The 26,306-nt window shown below is 45.4% G+C and overlaps 1 protein-coding gene across 3 annotated transcripts in view; it reads right to left on the bottom strand.

Annotated features, from left to right (window-relative positions):
* The window catches only part of LOC140388562 (transforming protein RhoA-like), a 79,625-nt gene extending 53,878 nt beyond the window's left edge, over positions 1-25,747 (bottom strand). Inside the window, exon 1 of one of the 3 annotated variants that reach the window (XM_072472963.1) lies at positions 25,487-25,747. The gene's annotated coding sequence lies outside the window, so the exon portion shown is untranslated. Of the gene's footprint in view, positions 1-24,888; positions 25,053-25,486 lie in introns of those variants that run through there. The other 2 variants (XM_072472961.1, XM_072472964.1) reach the window with 2 other exon arrangements.
* Positions 25,748-26,306: the final 559 nt, after the last annotated feature.

The following is a 26,306-nucleotide window of genomic DNA, read 5'->3' as shown; positions in this document are numbered from 1 at the left end:
GGAGTTAGCACAGCGATGAGGACCCAGGTTCAATACCGGCCCCAGGTCACTGACCATGTGGAGTTTGCACATTTCTCACTGTGTCTGCATGGGTTTCACCCCCACAACCTAAAGATGTGCAGGGTAGGTGAATTAGCCACGCAAAATTGCCCCTTAATTGGAGAAAAAAATAATTGGTTACTCTAAAGTAAAAAATAAAGAATCAGTGGAGTTGGTGCCGTTAAATGAGGTAAAGAGGGTGAATTCGGTCCTCTTCTAGATGATGAGGTGTGGAGCGAAGCTGTTCATGGGGTCAACTCCATGTCCCCCAATCCATCAAGATGAACATCTTACCGAGGTTCGTGGTCTTATTTCAGTGTCTTCTCAGACTTTTCTACAAGTCGGGTAAATTTTCGGGGGATTGTGCGGCTTATATCGGGTTTCATATGGGTGGGGGAAACCACAGGGGATTCGGAGGGGGGTCCTACAGAGGAATAGACAGTCTGGGGGGCTTGCACTGCCAAATTTGATGTTTTACTACCGAGTATTGGAGTGGTGTGGAGACCCCGGGTCTACTGGGTGCGGGTGGAGGCTGGGTCATACAGAGGGTCGCATTTGGGGGTGCTGGTGATAACATCTCTGCCTTTTGCTCCCACAAAGTACTCTTCAATCCCGGTGGTCGTTTCCACTTTTATGGAGACAACTCCGTCAGCACTTCAAGCTGGGGTCAGTGTTAAGGTGGGACTCTATTTGCATGAACCACTTGTTTGAACCGGCAAAGTTGGATGCTACATTTGGGGGGTGGGAGAGGCTGGAGAGAGAGATAGAGAGCGGATTGAGGATAGGTGTGACTGCTGTTCGCGAGGGCCTGCCAGCACCATAACGACAATCCTGAATATTGAGTTGGAGCCGTGTCCTTCTAGTGGCTATATTTGGGGTACCGGACCTGCCGGGGCAGCGGACGGGACAGATGCCCTGGCATTCATCTCGTTGTTTGCACAGAGGCAAATCCTTTGGAGTTGGAGACCAGTATTGCCACCTAGCACCTCGGCGCGGCGAGGTGACTTAATGAAGTTTTGCACCTTGAGAAGGTCAAATATACCGTGAGCGGGTTAATTGCAGTGTCCTACTGTTGATGGCAGCAGTTCATATTGTACTTTAAGGAATTGGACAATGTTAGATGTTATGGGGGCGGGGGTAACTAGGTTACTGTTCTTATTATTTGGTTTACTGTTGTTGTTCGGAATTTTTGTTCTTTTTGTAATTTGGGGTATAAAATGATAAAAGTATTTTCAAAATAAAACTCCACGTCCTTTGTCGGCCTCGTCTGATCCAGTTCAAGGTGGTGCACAGGGCTCATCTGACCAGACAAAGTGTTTTTTTTCTGGGGGTGAGGACAGATGTGAGTGGTGTTCTTGGGGACGTGCTAACCATACTGATGCTCTGATTTTGTCCCAAGTTATTAAAGTTTTGGGTCTCTTTTTTTTTTAAAACACCATGACAGAGATACTGAATCTCGAGCAGTGTCCGCTGGTGGCCATTTTCAGAGTATCGGACTCGCCGGTGCTGCAGACGGGGGAGAAGACGAATACCCTCGACTTTGCCTCGTTAATAGCCAGGAGAATTTTGCTTGGTTGGAGGTCTCCTACTGACCCAGTGCCAGCCTGGCTGGGTGACCTCATGAAATTCCTACATTTAGAAGAGGTCAAGTACACCATTCGGGGGTCGGGAAAAGGGTTCTACCTAAGATGGCAGCCATTCATTTCCTTTTTCAAAGAGCTAGTCACTGTCAGTTGTTAAGGGGGTTTTAGTTTCAGTTTGGGGGGGGGGGGGGGGGGGGAAGGTTTACGATTGGGTGTGTTCCCGATTGATGACTGAGTTCGTTTTACATTGTAACTCGAAGAACCTGTAAACTATTATGTTATTCTGTTTATAATGAAAAGGTTTTCAATAATGATATATATTTTTTATACAAATTTAAAGTACCCAATTCATTTTTTTTCCAATTAAGGAGCAATTTAGCGTGGCCAATCCACCTACCCTGCACGTATGTGGGTTGTGAGGGTGAGACCCATGCAGACACGGGACGAATGTGCAAACTCCACATGGACAGTGATCCAGGGCCAGGATCGAACTCGGGTCCTCAGCGCCGTGAGGCAGCAGTGCTAACCACTGTGCCGCCCTCAATAAAAATATTTTTTAAAGATCTTGAAATTGCTATATAATTGCAAGTCTTTTACCTTTCTCAAGATTCCTCAAATCAGTGGGACCCATTTGCTCCTTCCCTCATTCCATACACATCAAACAATCTGCTGGCCTCTATATTGTGAATGTTATTCATTTGAACCCATCTCCATTTATTCAATCATACTGCACATCAGTTACAGCCAGTCGATGCTGTTGAGGTTTTACATGCCTCAATCCACAGGCAGGTGGATGATCTTTGCCGTGCTGAAATCATTCAAGAGTTTGAGATTAGTCAGAGAATTTTCTATGATTACAGTCACCTTTCTCTTTTGCCTTCCCTGGTGATGTGCCACTTCCGTGCTGAAAAAGGTTGTGACAAATCATTTTGTTACTGGTGTAGTTGCCTGGTGCATGTATATATTCAAACAACAGATGTTGCACATTTGCAGATTGACATTGGAGAACATGTCCCGTCACTGATACAAGCTTTTCCCTTATACTGCCACAAAGCAGAAAGGTGCTGTTTTTCCCCAGTAAACATTCCACCCCATTCTGCAAGCTAACCAATTATGGCATTTCAGATCTGAAAGCCTTGCGACTTCATTGTGCCAGTTTAAACTGTGTAGCCACAAAACTGCTGTGGAAAGATTCAGCAAACCGCCTTGAGTTTTCCACAAGAAAAATTAGATAGATCTGTTTGCATTACTTTACCTGTCCTATTTCCAGTGTAGAAAATAACTGCTGCTTTTTTATGCTTGAACTTAACATCGACTTTGTATTCTGGCACAGTTTCGCCTAATTATGCTGTCGTGTCAACAGCGCACACATATGGCAGCACACAATAGGTTTGAGCAATTTACATTTTTTGAGGATACTGCTCTGAACCATGCCCATGGCCGTTAATTTTGTTTAAATTTTCATCCACTTGCTTTGCTATGCGTTACATGCTCACAAGAGACTCACAGCACCAGTGAAGCAATCCAAATTAGACTGGCTGTAGGTCACACTGGCTGTACACAACCTTAGCAGCAAGGTTTGTAATAGAACGCTTCAAGGAACTGAAGGATGTTGCGAAATATAATGGCTGAAGAATGAAGCAAAAGAAACATTGCTAGGATGCAACTGTAAACACCATGTTAAATGCATAAACGTTGATCTGGCCTTCCTGTGATAGATTAATAATAAAAAGCCTGCAAAACCAGAAAAAACATTGATGCATCAAGATTTTACATAATATATATGCAAGTAATATATATGCAGGGAAAGGGGTCATACCAGAACTGTAACACATCCAAGCTTTATATATTGAGAATCAATTAAGGATGGCATGGTGGTACAGTGGTTAGCACAGCTGCCTCACAGCACCCAGGCCCTGGGTTTGATTCTGACCTTGTGTGATTGTGTGGAGTTTGCACCTTCTCACAGTATCTGCATGGGTTTCCTCCGGGTGCTCCTGTTTCCTTCCGCAGTCCTAGCACAGTGGTTAGCACTGTTGCTTCACAGCGCCAGGTTCCCAGGTTCGATTCCCGGCTTGGGTCACTGGCTGTGCAGAGTCTGCACGTTCTCCCAGAGTCTGCGTGGGTTTCCTCCGGGTGCTCCGGTTTCCTCCCACAAGTCCCGAAAGACGTGCTGATAGGTAATTCTCTCTCTCTGTACCTGAACATCTGCCAGAATGTGGCGACTAGGGGCTTTTCACAGTAACTTCATTGCAGTGGTAATGTAAGCCTACTTGTGACAATAAAGATTATTATAAATATCTGCAGGTTAGGTGGATTAGCCATACTAAATTGCCCCATAGTTTTCAGTTAGGTGGCGTTACAGGGTTACGGGGATAGGGTGGGGGAGTGGGCCTAGGTAGGGTGCTCTTTCAGAAGGTCAGTGCAGACTCGATGGGCCTAATGGCCTCCTTCTGCACTGTAGGTGTTCTACGATTCCATGAATTGTATATCTTTTTTCAAAAATTACAAATAAAAAACCCATGTTGCTCACCCAAAAGTTGACACTAGTGAAAATTTAAGCTTGCTAAGAAAATATCTGACATTGTAATAATGTCAGATTACACCACTACCACCAGTGAACACGTTAACAGCTCAGGTTTTTGAACTTCCGGGTGCGGCTATGCAGAGCTAGGTCGCATATTCGGTAGCTCCCGCTTGGAACGGACTTTTGGGCTCTTTTGCAAGGCCCCCACGGCATTTGTTTGACATTTCCCGGTGTGGGAAGAAGACTGCAGCATTCCCCTGACAGTGTCCCCCAGGAATGTTATGTCTTTTGGCTGCCAGACCCGGCAGAAACAGTAAAGGATTTGGCTTTGGCTGCAGGTTTAGACAAGGGCCTCTTCCAGCATGCAGGCGGGGGAAGGGCAAGCTTAAAGCTGCAATCTGACTTGACTCTATCAAAGGTGAATTCTAGCAGCAGAGGGAACAACTGTGAAAGGATCTACCAGGGCCATTGAAGAAGCAGGGACGAGGCTTCCGGTGGCGGCCATGGAGGAGTAGGTCGCGCATTCGGCAGCTCCAGTCTGGAACTGACTCTCAGACCTTTTTCAGGAGTTTCCATAGACTTTTTAAACGGACCAGAAGTGTAACGGCCAAAGGAGCGGCACTGGAGCAACGGGAGAAGCGAGGGAAAGAAAACAAAATGGCGGTGGCCAGGGACAAAGGGGAGCTGCAGGAGTTCATCAAGCGCTGCTTCGAGGAGCAGCGCGAGGAGATGCGCAAGGAGATGGTGGCGCCTATGCTTATCGGCAATTGAAGGACTCGGGATCACCCAGAAGGTCCACGAAGCTAAGATCCAGGAGGTACAGAAAAGAGTCAGTCAGAACGAGGACAAGCTCGTGGGCCTGGCGGTGAGAGTGGAGCAGAACGAGGCGCTACACAAGAGTAGGGCGGGAAGACTCGAAGACCTGGAGAACAGGTCGAGGAGAAAGAATCTGCGAATCCTGGGTCTCCCTGAGGGAGTGGAGGGGGCTGATGCCGGGGCATATGCGAGCACGATGCTCGAGGCGACGATGGGCACGAAGGCCCCTTCGAGGCCGCTGGAGTTGGACGGGGCACATCAGGTGCTGGCGAAGAAGCCCTAGGCAAATGAGCCACCAAGGGCGATGGTGGTGAGGTTCCACCGGTTCACGGACAGAGAGTGGGTCCTGAGATGGGCCAAGAAGGAGCGGAGCAGTAAATGGGACAATGCAGAGATCCGAATATACCCGGACTGGAGCACGGAGGTTGCAAAGCGGAGAGCGGGTTTCAACCGGGCCAAAGCGGCGTTGTACTGGAAAGAAGTGAAATTCGGAATGCTGCAGCCAGCGCGACTGTGGGTCACATACAAGGGCCAACACTATTACTTCGAAACGCCTGAAGAGGCGTGGACCTTTGTACAAGCCGAAAAGTTGGACTCTGAGGGTTTGTGAGGGTAGGGGGGATGTTTGAGGTTTGATGTGAGATGGTTGTTGTATATAGGGGGTCAATCACGCGCAGGAAATGTTACATGGGCTGGGGGAGAGACACAAGGACGCGACAGGAGCAGCGCCAGAGGAGGCGGAGCGGGCTTTGGAAAGCGTGGGGTGTTTTCCCGCGCGCGGGAAGAAAGGCGGGAAGGGGAACGAAGGAATGCATATGGATTGGGAGACTCCCACGCGGGGAGGTCAATGGGACAGCGGGAGAAGCCGGGGTCAGCAGGCGTCAGCTGACTTACGGGAGTGACATGGGGGGAGCAAAAAAAAACTAGACAGGGGTCTAGCGGGGGGGGTTGCTGCTGCACTGGCCGAAAGGGAATGGGACACAGAAGGGGTGGTCGGGACGGGGATCCCCCCCTCTGGGGGACTGGACGGTGAGGGAGGCGTGGACACGGGACTGGCCCAGAAAAGGAGATGGCTAGTCGGCGGGGCGTTGGGGGGGGGGGGGTGAGAGCCCCTCCAATCCGGCTGATAACGTGGAATGTGAGGGGCCTGAATGGGCCGGTGAAGAGGGCTAGAGTGTTCGCGTACTTAAAGGGACTGAAGGCGGACGTGGCCATGCTCCAAGAGACACACCTGAAGGTGGCAGACCAGGTCAGGCTAAGAAAGAGATGGGTAGGACAGGTATTCCACTCGGGACTGGACGCGAAGAATAGAGGGGTGGCAATATTGGTGGGAAAGCGGGTGTCATTTGAGGCCAAGACTATTGTAGCGGACGATGGAGGGCGATATGTAATGGTGAGCGGTAGGCTGCAAGGGATGTGGGTGGTGTTGGTAAACGTATACGCCCCGAACTGGGATGATGCAGGATTCATGAAGCGCATGTTGGGGTGCATTCCGGACCTGGAGATAGGAGGCCTGATAATGGGAGGGGACTTCAATATAGTGTTGGATCCAGCACTAGACCGCTCTAAATCAAGGACTGGAAAGAGGCCGGCGGTGGCCAAGGTACTTAGGGGGTTTATGGATCAGATGGGAAGAGTGGACCCATGGCGGTTTGCAAGGCCGCAGGCCAGGGAATTTTCTTTCTTCTCCCATGTACACAAAGCCTACTCCCGGATAGATTTCTTTGTTCTGGGTAGGGCGCTCATCCCGAGGGTGGAGGGGACAGAGTATTCGGCTATAGCCGTTTCGGACCATGCCCCACACTGGGTGGAACTGGAGCTGGGAGAGGAGAGGGACCAACGCCCGTTGTGGCGGCTGGATGTGGGACTGCTGGCGGACGAGGTGGTGTGTGGGAAGGTGAGGGGGTGTATTGAAAGGTACTTGGAGGCCAACGACAATGGGGAGGTGCGGGTGGGGGTGGTATGGGAGGCGTTGAAGGCGGTGATCAGGGGAGAGCTAAGTTCCATTAGGGCTCATAGGGAGAAGACAGAGGGTGTGGAAAGGGAGAGGTTAGTGGGGGAGATTTTGAGAGTGGACAGGAGATACGCAGAGGCCCCGGAGGAAAGATTACTTGGGGAAAGACGACGGCTCCAGACGGAGTTTGACCTGTTGACCACAGGGAAGGCGGAGGCACAGTGGAGGAAAGCGCAGGGGGCGACCTACGAGTATGGGGAAAAGGCTAGTCGGATGCTGGCACACCAGCTCCGTAAGAGGATGGCAGCGAGGGAAATAGGGGGAGTCAAAGATGGAAGGGGAGCCACAGTTCGGAGTGCGACGAAAATAAACGAGGTACTCAATGCCTTTTATGAAGAGCTGTACAGATCCAAGCCCCCAGCAGGGGAAGAGGGGATGAGACGATTCCTAGATCAGCTGAGATTCCCGAGGGTGGAGGAGCAAGAGGTGGCTGGTTTGGGGGCACCAATTGGGTTGGAGGAGCTGAACAAGGGTTTGGGGAGCATGCAGGCGGGGAAGGCCCCGGGACCGGACGGATTCCCGGTGGAGTTCTACAGGAAGTACGCAGACCTGTTGGCCCCGCTACTGGTGAGGACCTTTAATGAGGCAAGAGAGGAGGGGACCCTGCCCCCGACAATGTCGGAAGCGACAATTTCTTTGATCCTAAAGCGGGACAAGGACCCACTGCAATGTGGATCGTACAGGCCGATCTCGCTCCTCAATGTGGATGCAAAGTTGCTGGCAAAAGTGCTGGCCACGAGGATCGAGGACTGTGTCCCGGGGGTAATCCACGAGGACCAGACGGGATTTGTAAAGGGCAGGCAACTAAACACCAATGTGCGGCGGCTCTTAAACGTGATAATGATGCCATCGGAGGAGGGAGAGGCGGAGATAGTGGCAGCTATGGACACGGAGAAGGCCTTTGACCGAGTAGAGTGGGAGTACCTGTGGGAGGTGCTGCGCAGGTTTGGGTTCAGGGTAGGGTTTATCAATTGGGTTAAGCTCCTTTACAGAGCCCCGATGGCAAGTGTAGTGACGAACCGGCGGAGGTCAGAGTACTTTCGACTGTACCGAGGGACGAGGCAGGGGTGCCCCCTGTCCCCCGTTGTTCGCATTGGCGATTGAACCATTGGCCATGTCATTGAGGGAGTCTAATAAATGGAAGGGGGTGGTCCGAGGGGGGAGAAGAGTATCGGGTGTCGCTATATGCGGATGACCTGTTGCTGTACGTGGCGGATCCAATGGAGGGGATGGTGGAGGTCATGCAGACTCTAAGGGAGTTTGGGGAGTTTTCGGGCTATAAGCTCAATGTAGGGAAGAGTGAGCTCTTTGTATTACAGGCGGGGGACCAAGAAAGAGGGATAGGGGATCTACCGCTGAGGAGGGCGGAGGGATCTGGGGATCCAGATAGCCAGGAGTTGGGGGACCCTACATAAACTGAATCTGACGAGGTTGGTGGAGCAAATGGAGGAGGATTTCAAAAGATGGGACATGTTACCGCTCTCGCTGGCGGGTAGCGTGCAGTCGGTCAAAATGATGGTCCTTCCGAGGTTTCTGTTTGTGTTTCAGTGCCTTCCCATCGTGATCACGAAGGCCTTTTTTAAGAGAGTAGGCAGGAGTATTATGGGGTTTGTGTGGGCGAATAAGACCCAGAGAGTAAGGAGAGGGTTCCTGGAACGCAGTAGGGACCGAGGAGGGTTGGCGCTGCCAAACCTGGGGAGCTACTACTGGGCAGCAAATGTGGCGATGATCCGCAAGTGGGTTATGGAGGGAGAGGGGGCGGCATGGAAGAGGATGGAGATGGCGTCCTGTAAAGGAACGAGCCTGGGGGCGTTGGTGACGGCACCGCTGCCGCTCTCGCCGACAAAGTATACCACGAGCCCGGTGGTGGCCGCAACGCTAAGGATCTGGGGCCAGTGGAGACGGCACCGGGGTGCAATGGGAGCATCGGTGTGGTCCCCGATCAGGGGTAACCACCGGTTTGTCCCGGGGAAGATGGACGGGGGATTCCAGAGCTGGCATCGGGCGGGGATTGGAAGAACGGGGGACCTGTTCATCGACGGGACGTTTGCGAGCCTAGGGGCACTAGAGGAGAAGTTCGAGTTATCCCCGGGAAATGCCTTCAGATATATGCAGGTGAGGGCTTTTGTGAGGCGACAGGTGAGGGAATTCCCGTTGCTCCCGGCACAAGTAGTTCAAGATAGGGTGATCTCGGGTGTATGGGTCGGGGAGGGCAAGGTGTCGGAAATACACCAGGAGTTGAAAGAAGAGGGGGAAGCGGTGGTAGAAGAGTTGAAGGGTAAATGGGAGGAGGAGCTGGGGGAGGAGATCGAGAAAGGTCTGTGGGCTGATGCCCTAGGTAGGGTTAATTCCTCCTCCTCGTGTGCCAGGCTCAGCCTGATACAATTTAAGGTGGTCCACAGAGCGCACTTGACGGGGACGAGGTTGAGTAGGTTCTTTGGGGTAGAGGACAGATGTGGAAGGTGCTCAGGGAGCCTGGCGAACCATGGCCATATGTTTTGGTCATGCCCGGCACTGGAGGGGTTCTGGAGAGGAGTGGCGGGAGCAATATCTCAGGTAGTGAAAGTCCGGGTCAAGCCAAGCTGGGGGCTAGCAACATTTGGAGTAGTGGACGAACCGGGAGTGCAGGAGGCGAAAGAGGCCGGCATTCTGGCCTTTGCATCCCTAGTAGCCCGGCGAAGGATCTTGCTACTGTGGAAGGAGGCGAAGCCCCCCAGCCTGGAGGCCTGGATAAATGATATGGCTGGGTTCATAAAGTTGGAGAGGATTAAGCTTGCCTTGAGAGGGTCTGTGCAGGGGTTCTACAGGCGGTGGCAACCGTTCCTAGACTATCTCGTGGAGCGCCGGATGTCCTGGGAGGGGGCGGGGAAAGGGGGGACTGCCTGGGAGGGTGGATGAGCAAGAGATAACATGAAGGGTTGGGGAAACTGGCACGTACGGGTGAGGGCCAGTGTACAAAGCTGTGTAAATATATCATTTGCCATGTATATATCTTGCTCTGCGCGATTTCTCGTTTTGTTTTGTTACGGGGGGGGGGGTTATTGTTTGTATGTTTGTAAGGGAGAAAAATTGTGTTAAAAAACTTTAATAAATATATATATATTTTTAAAAAACATCTCCGGTTTTTCCACAGAAACAGTGAAGCAATAAAACACTTGAGATTTAGACACACCTTTTTTTTTAAATGCATCATCTCAGGAAACATTCATAGCTGCATTTCAAAAGGTGTGATTATTGGTACTATAAAGCACAGCAGGATCGTCAACAAGATAAAACTTGTGATGGGTGCATCACACCTGTGTTTTTTTAAAGGTCATAATCCATCTTTTTATCTGCACTGCTAGACAAACATAAAAGGTAAATGTAATGGATTGTCCAACACTAATCAATTTTGGACATCTGTGCATTCCAATGACAATCAGGTATGTGAAACATCACTAATACCACAGCCTTGGGTTCTACTGATATCACAAAGTTCTAACCTCAAAATGCCTCACCAACTAAAGTACTTCAAAACATTATATACAACTGTTTTTTAGACTCTTTTAGTATAATCTGCACAATGCAGTAATGTTCCTGTTGAAATTTTAATTTATTTTTTATTAATAAATTGAGAGTACCCAATTCTTTTTTTTCCCGAATTAAGGGGCAATTTAGCGTGGCCAATTCACCTACCCTGCACATCTTTGGGTTGTGGGGGTGAGACACACGTAGACACAGGCAGAATGTGCAAACTCCACATGGACAGTGACTCGGGGCCGGGATCGAACCCAGGTTTTCGGCGCCGTGAGGCAGCAGTGTTAACCACTGCGCCACTGCACATTGCATCAGTGATTTATGGCTAAATTTAATCATTTACCTCCCTTTGTATGCCTGGGAATAACATTTATTGTTTTCAATAGAGTTTAATCCATCATATGAACATTAAAGTGTTTATTTTACTTTCATTAGTTGCTCAACAAAAACAGAATATAATTTCTAATTATCAGAGCTAAATATATAGGTACAACAGCAATGTAGAGATGCCTATGAGCCATTAGACAGATGACACTAGATATGCACTACTACATTCAATACATTTTTGAATTCCACATCTAAGTCATTTGGCCAAAAAATGGCCAGTGCTATCTTTGCGCAGTCAATAATAGTTCAACTAGGGGAGGAGGAAATTACATCATCATCAGTTGCAAATAAACACTAAACACCTTAAGTCATTAACTGATCTGTAATAATGGGTGCTTACATAGCACCTTTGATGCAGAAAATGCCCCAAAATGCATCAAGATGGTGCCTGAGGACCTTGAGAAAATTATATCAGTTTATCTGAAGTTTGGTCAAAGGGATAGGTTTAAAAGAATGCCTTTATACAAGGAGGAATGGGCGGAGAGAGCAGGCAGGGCTTTTAAGGAGAAAATACCAAAAGGTGTGGGTCCCAGGCAGTTAAAGCAGAGCCGCTAATGATGGGCAAAACAGAAGGGAGGAAGAACAGAAGACTGACTCGGATGAATGATGAATTTGCAGGAGGGAGGGCTTGTACCTCTAGCATAGAACATACAGTGCAGAAGGAGGCCATTCGGCCCATCGAGTCTGCACCGACCCACTTAAGCCCTCACTTCCACCCTTTTCCCGTAACCCAATAACCCCTCCTAACCTTTTTGGTCACTGAGGGAAATTATCATGGCCAATCCATCTAACCTGCACGTCTTTGGACTGTGGGAGGAAACCGGAGCACCCGGAGGAAACCCACGCAGACATGGGGAGAAGGTGCAGACTCCGCACAGGCAGTGACCCAGCGGGAATCGAACCTGGGACCCTGGTGTTGTGAAGCCACAGTGCTATCCACTTGTGCTACCATGCTGCCCATAGGTTAGGGATAGAGAAGATGAGGCAATACACAGATTCAAACACCAGGATGAGAATGAGTGTTTCAAATTTGAGGCACAAGAAAACAGGAATGGGTGGATCGGAAGAGGAGTGATATTAGAAGAAAGAGTGCAGGGTACAGGACTCACCACAGGACGTATATGGGCAGTAGAATTTTATATTAACTAAATCTTAGAGGGCGAGGATGGGACGTCAGTCAGAAGAGAATATGGGTGAAGGAGGAACAAAAGAACTAGGAGGGGTAGACAATTCAGCCCCTTGAGCCTGCTCTGTCATTCAATATGATCAAGACCGATCTCATCTTGGCCTCATCTCCAGCTTCTTACCCACTCCCCATAACCCTTCATCTCACTACTAATGAAAAACTTTTCTATCTCCTTTTTGTTTAGTGCTCTGGCGCCTTGAAGCTGGTGTCAGAGGTGGAATTAGATGATCTTCCTTGAGGTGAGAATAGAGTTCAGAAGCTTAGTTCCGGTATGTATACCAAGATTAGGAACAGCTTGGTTCAGATTGAGTAAGAGCTGGAGACCAGAGAGTTGTTGATGGCAAAGGTTGAAGATGACGGATTCAAACTTACTGGCCTTACTTCCGCTCCTATGTCTTATGGTCTTATTAAGACAGAAGTTGAAACTTCATGGAAGTTTAGCTGGAGAAAATTGAAGTTCATCCAAACTGAATGTTGAACATGTCACCTAACACCATAAAAGGTGGGGAAGAGGTTGAGAAAAATGATCTTGAGCGTTATTTCTCCAACACTGTTGGCAAACAAATGGAAGCTGGCCATATGTTTATGGATAATATTTGAAGAGGAGGGCAGCAGGATTGGGCAGTTGTCTGCAAGGACAGAAGCATCAAGAGAGTGAGGTGGGGATAACAATTTGCAATTATATACTACATGCAAAATATTCCATGGACAGTAGTTAGCACAGTTGTTTCACAACTACAGGGTCCCAGGTTTGATTCCTGGCTTGGGTCACTGTCGGAGTCTGCACGTTCGCCCCGTGTCTGCGTGGGTTTCCTCCCGGTGCTCCGGTTTCCTCCCACAAGTCCCAAAACGTGAATTGGACATTCTGAATTCTCCCTCAGTGTACCTAAACTGGCGTCGGAGTGTGGCGATGAGAGTTAGAGTTGACAACAACAGGGAGAGGGCTTTATGGGGGCAGGTGATAGTGGAGGAAAGAACCCAGGGCTCTCTTTGCTCTACATGTTGATTCTACATTAACTAGCGAGTGCTATTGACCGAGAGAATCACAAGACCAGAATTTTTTTAATTTTTTAAATTTAGAGTATCCAATTCACTTTTTCCCAATTAAGGGGCAATTCTTTGTGGGGACGAAACCAACGCAAACATGGGGAGAATGTGCAAGCTCCACACGGACAGTGAACCAGAGCCGGGATTGAACCTGGGACCTCAGCTCCGTGAGGCAGCACTGCTAACCACTGTACCACCATGTTGCCCACAAGGCCAGAACTTAATGTGATCCAGTCAGTTCTGGTGAGGGACACCTGAACAAGATGTTTGCTGGATATGCTCAAGGCATAGCTCCATGGACTTCACGAGAGCAAAGATTTGTACTGTACATTGAATATATAATTAAGGAAAACAAGACTACATAAATAATCAAAACTATCTAATTTCTTGCTTAATTGCATCCAAATAAAATATATTCCACTTCCATGAAGGTCACCTTACATACTCAGAATAACCAAGCCAAGACTGTGCCAACATACAACTCTTATCCATTCGGATTTTGAAAACAGTCAGCACAGTAGTTGTTGGGGCATGCATCTCCAATACAGAGCAGTGCACTGAGAACCTGTATTTGACAGCCTTTTTAATTACGCATTCCCTGTCCCTATAGCCAGCAAATCATTATTTATTTCGCTTTTTCTAAAAAAAAAAAAATACTTGCTCTTCTTGCACCATCACGCAAACACCAGCCCATCTATTCCCCACACTGAAGTTTAAAAGTATATTTTTACCACTTTGCACTTCACTATTTTATTTTTTTGCTGCATAGATTCTGTGGCGTAAAGGGCAGCACGGTGGCGCAGTGGGTTAGCCCTGCTGCCTCACGGCGCCGTGGTCCCAGGTTCAATCCCGGCTCTGGGTCACTGTCCGTGTGTGGTTTGCACATTCTCCCCGTGTTTTCGTGGGTTTCGCCCCCACAACCCAAAGATGTGCAGGCTAGGTGAATTGGCCACGCTAAATTGCCCCTTAATTGGAAAAAAAAAATGAATTGGGTACTCTTAAATTTAAAAAAGATTCTGTGGTAAAACAAGCAGATCCAGGGTTCATTTTTATGCTCATCAAAACTGCATTTTGACCAATTTCCTTTCAACTTTTCTTTTTAAAACGCTGCTCTTCAGTATGAATAGTTTGCATTTCTCTCACTCAGACTGTTTTCTTGCCTTCCCCAGCCTACACAGACCCACTATGTTGACATCAGATCTCTCGAGCAACAACCTAAGAACTCAAATGGCACAATAAAACTTCTAATATATTGCATTCTTCTGAAAAACAATCACAACGTTGTTCAGGGATGGAAATTATCCCAGAAATGTGATAATCAAAAAACAATTATTCAGTTTTGAAATGTTGAACAGATCTAGTTTATGAGAAAAAAGTTTAATTTTTGGCTTTTACAAAATGATTTCTATTGCAGTTGCAAGTAAGCCTACCAAGTTTCAGACTTTGCTAAAACCAAGCATGATTTTTTTTTTTGGGGGGGGGGGTACATGGGTGAGTTTTAAATTCTAGCAGAAAGAAAAGTTTAAAGCATACAGATTACTATTGATGTTTTGGGGGTTGATTATATGAATATGAATGGAGCTGTAGACTTTTGTTTAAGTTCACATGCAACCTACAGATAGCGGTGAGTTACAGTTCATTCAGCAAGTCCATGTCTGTGACAACACATACTTTTCACAATGCTATAGATAGTGTCACCAACCTGCTATGGATAGTGATGATAAGCGTCTCCAACTTTTTTTCCATCACATGACTGAACTGGAATCTGTCCCACTCTTACCGCCTACCATCGGTATATGTTGGAAAGATTTGCAGGTCAATATTCAACCTGTTTGGCCATATTAACAATCCACCTTCCAGGACCATCAAGTCCCAGGGTGAATCTTAAACCCGCAGCTTCTGGCTCCGAGGCAGGGACACTACCCACTGCATCACATGACCCTTCAGAAAACACATTTTGGTAAACAGCAACAATAACCTGATTAAACTCACATTAGCAAAAAAGCTAATGATAAAGATGATTGATTGGAAACTAGCTGATTTGATGAGGAGATCCATGACAGATTAACTAATTGAAAATTGGCAAATGAAATAGATCAAGTGGGAGATACTTAAATTTTGAATGAAAGTAGTAAAGATTAAATACATATATAGGAGTAAAAGGAAGTTGTCAAAGACTGGACTTCTATTGTCCAAAATAAGTTATTTTTCAAACGGAGGCATGAAAAAAGCATTAAATTAGTTCAAAGGGCCAGCAGATTCAATGAAGCAGTATATATCACGTAAAAACAATGGAAAATACTAAATGGTACAATTCATAACAGAAGAACAAAGGGGTTTAGGGATGGAGACATTGTCCCGAGATTATCATAGATTATCATAGAATTTACAGTGCAGAAGGATCTTTTTTTATTTTTTTTTAATTTAGAGTATCCAATTCATTTTTTCCAATTAAGGGGCAATTTAGCATGGTCAATCCACCTAACCTGCACATCTTTGGGTTGTGGGGGCGAAACCCACGCAAACATGGGGAGAATGTGCAAACTCCACATGGACATTGACCCAGAACCGGGATCGAACCTGGGACCCCGGTGCACTGAGGCAGCAGTGCTATCCACTGCTCCACCATGCTGCCCCTCTCCCGAGATCTTTAAAGGTTTGAATGCAAGTAAAAGAGGCCACTAGGAAAGGCAAATGGAATTGTTTTTTTATTATACACAGGGGCACTCAATAGGAAAGTAATATTGAGATGGTACAACATATTGGTTAGGCCACTGTTGGAATACTGCATGCATGGGAGCCTGGGAAAGGCTTAATACATTGTAATTAGAATGATTAGATAAAGAAAGATCATTATTCTGAAGAACCCCTTGGAATGTGGGCTTACTTAATATAAAGTTTAAGAAGTGACCTCATTGTGATTTCCAAAATTATGAAACATTTTGACTGGGTAAACGGTGAACGGTTGTTCTGCTGGTTAATAAATTGGAATGAGGGCGCAGCGGGTTAGCCCTGCTGCCTCACGGCGCCGAGATCCCAGGTTCGATCCCGGCTCTGGGTCACTGTCCGTGTGGAGTTTGCACATTCTCCCCATGTCTGCATGGGTTTCACCCCCACAACCCAAAGATGTGCAGGGTAGGTGGATTGGCCACGCTAAATTGCCCCTTAATTGGAAAAAATGAATTGGGTACTCTAAAAAAAAATTTTTTTTTAATAATTAAAAAAAAATTTTAAAAAAATAAAAATTGGAATGAGGGACATAAATCTGAGGACTTTCGTTACAAGAATGAGAAGTTATAATTAACTCACCCCTACCATGAGCCCAAGAGGGGCATTCAAACTTGGAATGCTTCATCACAACGCGGAGGCTGACATTGAAAATGAAACTGAATTACAGAATTATTAAGAGTGCAGATGGAGGTCATTTGGCTCATCATGCTGCACCGCGGTGCTCTCCAAATGAGCAATTCATTTAATGCCATTCTCACACCACCTCCCCAGAACCCTTCCTTTTCAGGTGACAGTCTATGTCCATTTTGAATGCTTGAATCACTTCATTGTGATTTCCAAAATTATGAAACATTTTGACTGGGTAAACGGTGAACAGTTGTTCTGCTGGTTAATAAATTGTCATTCAATTAAAGTGTTATTCAAGTTCAATGTAATATCCTTGCCTTTGTACTCGTTGTCCCTATTAATTAAAACTAAGATATGGCGTGTTTTAATAACTGCGCTCTCAGCTTGTCCTGCCACCTGCAATAACTTATGCACAAATACACCCAGGTCCCTCTGCTCCTGCATCCCCCTTTATTTTATATTGTTCTTCCAACTAAAATGAATCATTTCAAATTTCTCCACATTAAACTTCATCTGCCACTTGTCTGCTCATCCCACCAACTTGTCCAAATCCTTTTGAAATTCTACACTACCCTCCTCACAATTCAGATTGTTTCCCATCATGCGCAAATTTTGAATTTGTGCTCTGTATACCAAGGGTCCCAGCACTGTTACCTGGGGAACTCCATTACAAACATTTCTCCAGCCTGATAAACATCCATTAACCATTACTCTTCATTTCCCATCACTCAGCCAGTTTCATATCCATGTTGTTACTGTCCCTTTTAATCCACAAGTTAGCTCACAAGTCTGTTGTTTGGCACTGTATCAAATGCCTTCTGGAGGTCCATGTACATCACATCAACAACATTGCCCACATCAACCCTCTGTTACCTATTCAAAAACTCCAGCAAGTTAAACACGGTTTTCCCTTTGGAAATCATGTTGGCTGAATTAACTAGCATTTTGTCCATTTTTTAAAAGTCGTTCATGAGATGTGGGCACCGCTGGCTGGGCCAGCATTTATTGCCCAACCCAGAGGGCATTTAAGAGTCAACCACATAGCAGTGGATCTGGAGTCATATGTAGGCCAGACCAGGTAAGGACAACGGATTTCCTTCCCTAAAGGACATTAGTGAACCATATAGGCTTTTGCGACAAGCAATAATGGTTTCATGGTCATCTTTAGACTTTTAATTCCAGATTTTGTTTATTAAATTCAAACTTCACCATCTGCAAGATTCAAACCCAGGTCCCCAGAGAATGACTCTGGTCTCTAGATTACTAGTCCAGCGATAAAACCACTATCCCACTGCCTCCCCAGTTATTATGACTATTAATTTTGTCCCGAATAATTGTTTCTAGAAGTTTCCCCACCACCAAAGTTAAACTGACTTGGTCTGTAGTTGCTGCGTTTATCTTTACAGCCTTGTTTGAACATGTGTGTAACATTTGCAAGCTCTCGTTCTCTGGCACTTCCGGAGTCTAAGAAACATTGAAAAATTATGGCCATGTCTTTATAATTTCCACTCGATTCCTTCAGTATCCTTGGACGTATTTCATTTGGTGCTGGTGTCTTATCAACTTTAAATACATTTGAACATACGAATTGGGAGCAGGAGTAGGCCTTTTGGCCACTCAAGCCTGCTCAGCCATTCAATAAAATTATGGCTGATTTGATTGCAATCCCCACTCTACAATCCTGCCTACCTCTATAACTTTTCACCGCCCTTGTTAATCAAGAATCTATTTAGCTCTGCCTGAAAAACATTCAAAGACCCTGCTTCCGCCATCTTTTGAGGAAGAGAGTTCCAAAGACACTGGACCTTCAAGAGAAAAGAATTCACTTCACCTCTGTATGAACGACCCCTTTTAAAAAATAAATTTAGAGTACTCAATTATTTTTTTTCCAATTAATGAGGGAATTTATTGTGGCCAATCCATCTAACCTGCACATCTTTGATTTGTGGGTTTAACCCACGCAGACTAACGGGGAGAATGTGAAAACTCCATGTGCAAACTCCACACAGACAGTGACCCGGGGCCAGGGTCTAGCCTAATCTGTCCAACCTTTCCTCATAGGGCAACCCACCCATTCCTGGTATTAGTCTGGTTAAACCTTCTCTGAACTGCTTCCTCAAATAAGGAAACCAGTACTGTACACATTCCAGTGTCCTGTGCAACTGAAGCATTACCTTCCTACTTTTGTAATCAATTCCCCCCACAATACACAATAATATTGTTAGTTTTTCTAATTAGTTCCTGCACCTGCATTCTAGTCTTTTGTGATCCATGCACTAGGACACGCAGATCCTTCGGAATCTCAAGAGCTCTGCAATCTCTCATTATTTATGGACAATTACAAATTTGCCCATATTATACTCCACAAGCTCGTTCTTTGCCCACTCACTTCGCCTATGTTATTTTGTAGCTTCCTTATCCTCTGCACAACTTACTTTCCTACCCATCGTTGTGTCATCATCAAATTTAGCAACAATACCATCTGTCCCTTCATCCAAGTAATTTATATGAATTCTAAAAAGTTGAGTCCCTAGCACTGATTGTTGTGGCGCACCACTCATTACATCCTGACAACCAGAAAAAGGCCCATTTATGCCACCTCTGTTTCCTGTTGGCTAGCCAATCTTTTATTCATGCCAGTGTGTTACCCTCTACTGCATGAGCTTTTACTTTCCCAATAACCTTTTGTGTGGCACCTTACCAAATGCCTTCTGGAAATCTAAATACAGTACATCCACCGCTTCCTCGTTATCCAGAGCAGGTGACTCCTTCACAGAGCACCTATAAATTGGTTAAACATGATTTCATTTCACAAAAAAATAGGTTTAAACCCAAATACCGTGCTATAACATAGTTAATAATAGCTTCTTACATTTCCCCATGACAATTGTTAAGTTAATTGGTCTGTAGTTTCCTTTCGGAATAAATTTTTGCTATTTTTGGAGTCTTCCCCGAATCAAGGGAGTTTTTGAAAATGAAAACCAATGCAGCAACTATTTCACTAAAAAACTTCTTTCAAGACCCTAGAATGAATTCTATCAGGACCCCAGGATTTGCTCCATACCACTTCTCTGGTGATTGCAACTTTCCACAGTTCCTTCCTTCCACTTTCTGATTTACAGCTATTTCCGGACGTTATTTGCCACCTCTATAGTGAAGATCAATGCAAAATACCTATTCAATTCATCTGCACAGACAGCCTATCCAACACCTCTTTATCAATGCTAAACCCCTCTGTAGGTATTTGAAACAAAAAAAATGTAAAACAACGCAGGGAAATGGGATTAGAGTGATGTTAAATACCAAAGAGAGGCACAATGGGATATGTTCTGCCCTATTTGTATAGTTCTAGATCATCGGCATCCTTTAAAAATAACTTTGCTTACATTTCTTTAAAACAAATTAGGGGCATCCATTCCAACTGGGACACCTGGCCTGCTTAAAATAGTTACCCTGTTTTTTTGGAGTATTTCAGTATAAACAGTACAGAAATAGATGCATACCCAGAGACCAGGGAGTTACAACAGATTAGCACAGTGGTGTTAACAAAGGAAGTTGCTGCATGACTGCTTCGCCGTTACCTACTACCGGAGTAGAATTTGTGTTTAAACTATTCACAAAACGCTCACAACTACAACAGCAAGGTCCTTCTAACTGCTGCTCCTGTTGATTTTAAGCACAGTGGTCTTATCTAACTTACTCAGTTGTCTGTAGGACTTCAATAAGCAGAATTATTCATTTGCACACTATACTTGAACTGTGAAAAACAGTATAATTACAGATTATGTACCTCCAAAGTTGAGCTATGCTTTAAACTTTACAACTCTAGGGTAAAGTACAGGTCTGTGGGAACAATACGCAATGCCTAGTGAGAATTCGATTTTCATATACAAATCCTTCCACGGGATGTGGGTGTCACAGGCAAGGCCAATATTTATTGCCCATCCTCACTGTAGCACAGTGGTTAGCACGGTTGCTTCACAGCGGCAGGGCCCGGGTTTGATTCCCGGCTTGGATGTGTGCAGTCTGCACGTCCTCCCATTTTCTGCATGGGTTTCCTCCCGGTGCTCCGGTTTCCTCCCACAAGTCCTGAAAAACGTGCTTGTTGGGTGAAATGAACATTCTGAATTCTCCCTCAGTGTACCCGAATAGGCAATGGAGTGTGGGGACTAGGGGATTGTCACAATAACTTCATTGCAGTGTTAACGTAAGCCTACTTATGACACTTTTATTATTATATAACTGAGTGACTTCATTCATTCATGGGATGTAGATATTGCAGGCTGGGCCAGCATATATTGCTCATTCCTAATTGCCCTTCAACTGAGTATCCTGATAGGCCATTTCAGAGTCAAACACATTGCAGAGTCATATGTAGGCCAGACTAGGTAAGGATGGCAGATTTCTTTCCCTCAGGGGCTTTAGTGAACCAGATGGGTTTTTATGACAATCGACAATGGTTTCATGGTCATCATTATACTTTTAACTCCAGATTATTTTCACTGAATTCAATTTTCCCCACTTGCCATGGTGGCATTCAAACCAGGTCCCTGGAGAATTACACTGGGTCTCTGGATTACTAGTCCAGTGACAATATCACTATGTCACTGCCTCCCCACCAGGCCAAGAGCACCAACTATATTACTGTGGGTCTAAAGTCAAATATAGACCTGATCCAGTCAGATGTGTGTTTTTTTGTCTGAAGGGCATTAGTGAGCTAGATGTTTTTTTTCCTGACAATTCGATAGTTTCATGGTCATTATTAATTGAGATTTTGTTTTTTTAATTCCAGACTAATCCAATTAGCAGCAGCTGTACTATGATGAGATTTTAACTCGTCTCTGGATCCAAGCCTCTGGATGGCTAGTCCAGTAACATAACTACTATGCTACTGTAACCCAGAATCTACCACACAGATTTGTCGATGGTTTTGTGCATTTTCCAGGACAAAGGCACAATAATGAGGGCCCTTTCGCATAAGAACTGTATTTCTCCAGGGTGCTGGTTAAACAGTAGCTTCAGCCAAGTTAATGTCTGAAACCAGAAAGCTGTACGTGTGGGCGCACCAGAATTCCACATTTGGATTATATACTTGTTATCTGCATAGAATATAAGAGCAGGGCGGTTATGATGGTGCCGTATAAAATGCTCATTAGGCCACAGCAAGAGTACTGTGTGAAGTTCTGGTTGCCGCAAAATAGGAAGGAAGTGATTTCACTAGGAAGGACGCAGAGGAGATTCACCACCATGTTGCCTGGGTTGGAGTGTTTCAGCTATGAAGAGAGGCTGGGGTTGTTTTCCTTAGAGCAGAGAAGGCTAAAGAAGGGGTCTCATCGAGGTGTACAAAATTATGAGGGATATAGATAAGGTAGCTAGGAAAAAAACTTTTCCCCTTAGTAGAGGGGTCAATAACCGGGGGGCATTGATTTAAGGCAAAGAGCAGGATTTTGAGAGGGGATTTGTGGGAAAGCTTTTTCACTCAAACGTTGGTGGGAATTAGGGGCAGCACGGTGGCGTAGTGGTTAACACTGCTGCCTCGCGGCGCCGAGAACCCGGGTTCGATCCCGACCCCGGGTCACTGTCCGTGTGGAGTTTGCATTCTCCCAGTGTCTGCGTGGGTCTCACTCCTACAACCCAAAGATGTGCCTTAGGTGAATTTGCCACGCTAAATTGCCCCTTATTTTGGAAAAAAGAAATCAGGTACTCTAAAAATTTGGGAATCTGAAATTCACTACCCGAAAGGGTGGTAAAGACAGGAACCCTCACAACATTTAAGTACCATTTAGATGAGCACTTGAAACGCCATAGCATGTAAGGCTATAAACCAAATGCTGGAAAACGGGATTAGAATATGATGGCCGACACAAGTACAATGGGCCGAAGGGCCTCTTTCTGTACTGCAAAACTGTTTGACTTTATAAAATAATTTTATATTGCACTTTTAATATAGATAAATCTTCAAAGGAACTTCACAGAAGTGCAACCTGCAAGGCACAAGTCAACAGTTTGATGGAATACTCTTCAGGATGAGTGCAGCTCTAACCCTAAAGAAGCTCACCAGCAACCAGGTCAAGCAGCCCACTTGATATTATACCCACATCAAACATTCACCGGCACACAATAGTCGCAATCTGCCTGTACCATCTCCAAGGTGCACAGCAGCTCCTTCAACAGCACTTACTAAACTTACGGCATCTACTACCTGGAGGAACAAGAACAGCAGACACACGAGATCACAGCTACCTCCCTAATTTGGCTATATAGCACTGTTCCTTTATCATCACTTGGACGTAACTCCCTACCGAATTGCCTGGGCACACCACCACCATCTCCAGGGAAATAAATACTAGTCTTGTCAAAGATACCAACATTCATGAAAGAATTGAGAAAAAAAAGTGACCAACTGTCGCGAAGCCAAAAGAGGAGATATTAGAAGGGATGACTAAAAGCTTGCTCATACATTTTTGTATCATTAGAACGATCAATCATTTCCTTATTATACTGACCATTTGGCTTCTCTAGTCTGTCCATCATTTTCTTCACCAAAACAACCATTTGATATATTCACATCCCACTAACGTTCGACAGGAAACTGTCTCAGACCTCTGGCCTCCCTGCAGTAAACCGTTTTTACCATTTCTCCCATTACTACAGGCAATGGCTTCTCACCATGGGTACCGGTACCGTTGTATATCACCAGATGCGATCAAAACACCTCAAATGGCCAGTATTCATTCAAGTGTGGACCTTTAGCAGGTTATCCAACTATGGAAGGCATCACAGCCAAGCTCACCATGTACACCTAGCAGGATTCTTTGCACGACAATGAGGTGCGAGAACCATGGCCAATTCTCCCTTCCCTAACCCAGATACAGAGCAGCCAATTGTACACATGCTGCTATCTCAGCTGAGATTAGCTAATTTGCTGAATACAAACCAAAAATGTTCTTGGTCTCAAGACGATTGCCATCTCTGAGCAATCAGGGAGCCTCCCACCACCCCAACAATAAAATTGGTTTATGTCAGATACTGATTTACAGGTCAGGTTCAAAATCTTGCCACACAAATAGTTTTTGTGAAATTCACTGCAACTCACTATCATGCCAAATGTCAGGGTACAATATAGCACAATAGATTTTGCAATGGTAGAGGACATTGTACATTTTAATTTACTAATTTTTTTTTTAATGAATTATTAATCCAGTCCAAATAAAACTGAAAACATTTAAGGGAAGACATTTCTGTTTTTTTTGCTGTCTCAATAGGATCAGAGGCAGTTCCCTTTTTTTCCACTTATGGGAAACAATAAAAGCTTCCTTCATTGATAAAATGTCATCATCCCCTGAGATGTGGCGTTAGCCAAGACTGTTTGGGTTGCATCTCACGGACTTTATTTTGTTTTCTTGCTTCTGTTGATATATAAACTATAAAAAAAATCTACCTATCTGTGTGATGAAAAAGAGTAAACGTGGCTTGAAAACAGAAAAGCCACCACAGCCATTTCAAAACAAGAACGAATATGCAGACTGCTGCTCTAAAAGAGCATTAACAGTTACTCAAAACGGAGAGGGAAGGGGAAAAACAGATTAAAGCAAAACTGTCGAGGGAATTTGGGAATGACACCACGTCCGAGTGACTTAACATTTCACTTTTATTGGGGACATTTACGTGAATTTGTTCTGGAGGAAACCTGTGAAAACAACACAGACCAATAACATCAAATGATAGGCTTCTTGTTTTTAAAAAAAGCTATCCTACTCTGGGCAATATTTTGACACAAAAAAGACAGGGGAAAAAAACAAAGAAAACTTTCTCCCCCCCGCCCTTTTTAAAAAGTCGAAAAGTCTTAACAAAAATATGACCAGTGTGCCAAAAGAACAGAGAGACACTGAAGCCAAAGAAAATCTAAATTTAGGGCGGTTGCCATTTTAAAATAGATTACCTCATTTTAGATGTCCTGATATTTCCGTTTTGTTGAAATATATTTTTTAAAACGTTGATTATACTTCAGATTCGCAACCAAACACCAAATGCATGCCAGACTCAAAAGCATTTCGAAAGACACCTCCCAGTAACGCTTATACCATTTCAAAAAAATAAAAACCCTCCCGAAGCTGACTGGGACAAAAAAAAAAGACAAGTCTCCTTCGGAAACACACAAAAAAGGCCTCCATTTATATTGTTTCCTCTTCGAAAGAAAAAGAAAACCACGTTATGCCTTTGGCCTCAACTGGCATTTGAGACTCAGCAGAGTCTGACTTGAAAAGTTCAGGAATCGATTTGACGGGAGGCAAAAAAAATTATCCAGCAAAAACAGTCAACGACAAACACAACTGGGGGGTGGGGGGGGGGGGGGGGGGGTGAGAAAGTTAAAAAGAAACTTCTCCCTCCACAAACGAGAAAAAGCAATACTGACCTGCAAAGGGAACAACAACTTTGTACTGGAGTGAGTGAGTGGGTGGGGGAAGGGGTACGAAGGAACTATTGTGAATTAACCTGCGTGTTTTCTAAAATCTCCCACGGTTTATATGTATAAAATTTATTTACATGTACACACACGAGGGATCCCTCGCCACCCTCATAAAAGATGCTCACATTTTCCTTGGGTCGACCCCCCCCCCCCCCGAAAACTCCTCCAAACACAAGATGGCGGCCGCCAGCAACAGATGATTAAAAAGAGGGAGAAAATCAGGCAAAATAACCCATCGAAATCCAACCTAAGACACCGAGAGGCACGCTCGTCAGGTCACTCGTAAGAATCTATGACACGTTTATTTTGTAAAACTGCTTCCCCCCCTCCTTAAAATCGTGTCAAAGGGACAAAAAAAACATGTCCTGTCAGAACCAATTCCTGTTTGAACAGAAAAAAGATACCCCCCCCCCAAAAAAAAAAGACTTGGGGGGGGGGGGGGGGGGGGTGAAATAGATCACTCTTTTGGGATTAATTCCTTTTAAGAAAAATAAGGTCTAAGGGTCTTCCCGGTTAGAGGTAAGATTGAAGGAAGGTGACTTACCGACAGGGTTTTTCTTTATCTTTTATAGGTTTTGTTGTCCTTTTCTCTTTCTCTCTCTCTCTGTGGCGCCGCTTCCTTTTTTTCTTCTCTCTCGATTCGCAACCAGCCCAGTCTCAGACAAACGCGCCCTCCAGATCAACGTGGCCACGCCTGAGGGGGGGTGGCAGCCACAATTCAAAGCAATGCAGGCAGACCTTCCTCAGCACACTGGAAATGGATCATGTGAAGGACCCTGCAGAGAGAGTGAAATAATTCAGATTAGGGTGGTGGGGGGTTATTTTTGTGCGCGCCCTCCCTCAAATTATGATTGTTCTTGATAAAGGCTCTGTCTGGCACTGCACCGGTTTACAGAGAAAAGTCCTCTGTGCCTGGTTGCCATAAATCACAAAAGCAATTCTATGCCGACACATTATTCACCAATATGCTACCAGAGGAAATTAACCCCCCATTCCCCGGTGGCAAAATGCATACAAACTGAATCATAGACACTTGTAAAGTTTCGGAATCAATCCCTGGTCCATCCCACTCAGGGCACGAAAATTAAATTCAACTCAGTGAGTGCTCCAAGTACTATTTCAAATACTCCACTAGAGTGACTGTGCCAACCCAGTACCAACAAGCTAGAATATGCACTTGAAATGTGCTCTCAAGAGGACAGGACCACTAATATGAGTTGTCTATCTGAACTAAAATTGTAGGCAGTTAAATTAAAGTAGATTCTCCTGGCCAAACAGTATCCTGCATTGTTCAATGGCTCCAGGAGAGTTTGATGGCCACGGTGTGATCTCCTTCCAGGGCCACCTGGGCTTGCATAAGGCCA

This window comes from Scyliorhinus torazame, chromosome 13 (genome assembly GCF_047496885.1).
Source record: "Scyliorhinus torazame isolate Kashiwa2021f chromosome 13, sScyTor2.1, whole genome shotgun sequence".
Taxonomy (NCBI): domain Eukaryota; kingdom Metazoa; phylum Chordata; class Chondrichthyes; order Carcharhiniformes; family Scyliorhinidae; genus Scyliorhinus; species Scyliorhinus torazame.
This window is presented reverse-complemented; position numbering and strand designations above follow the sequence as displayed.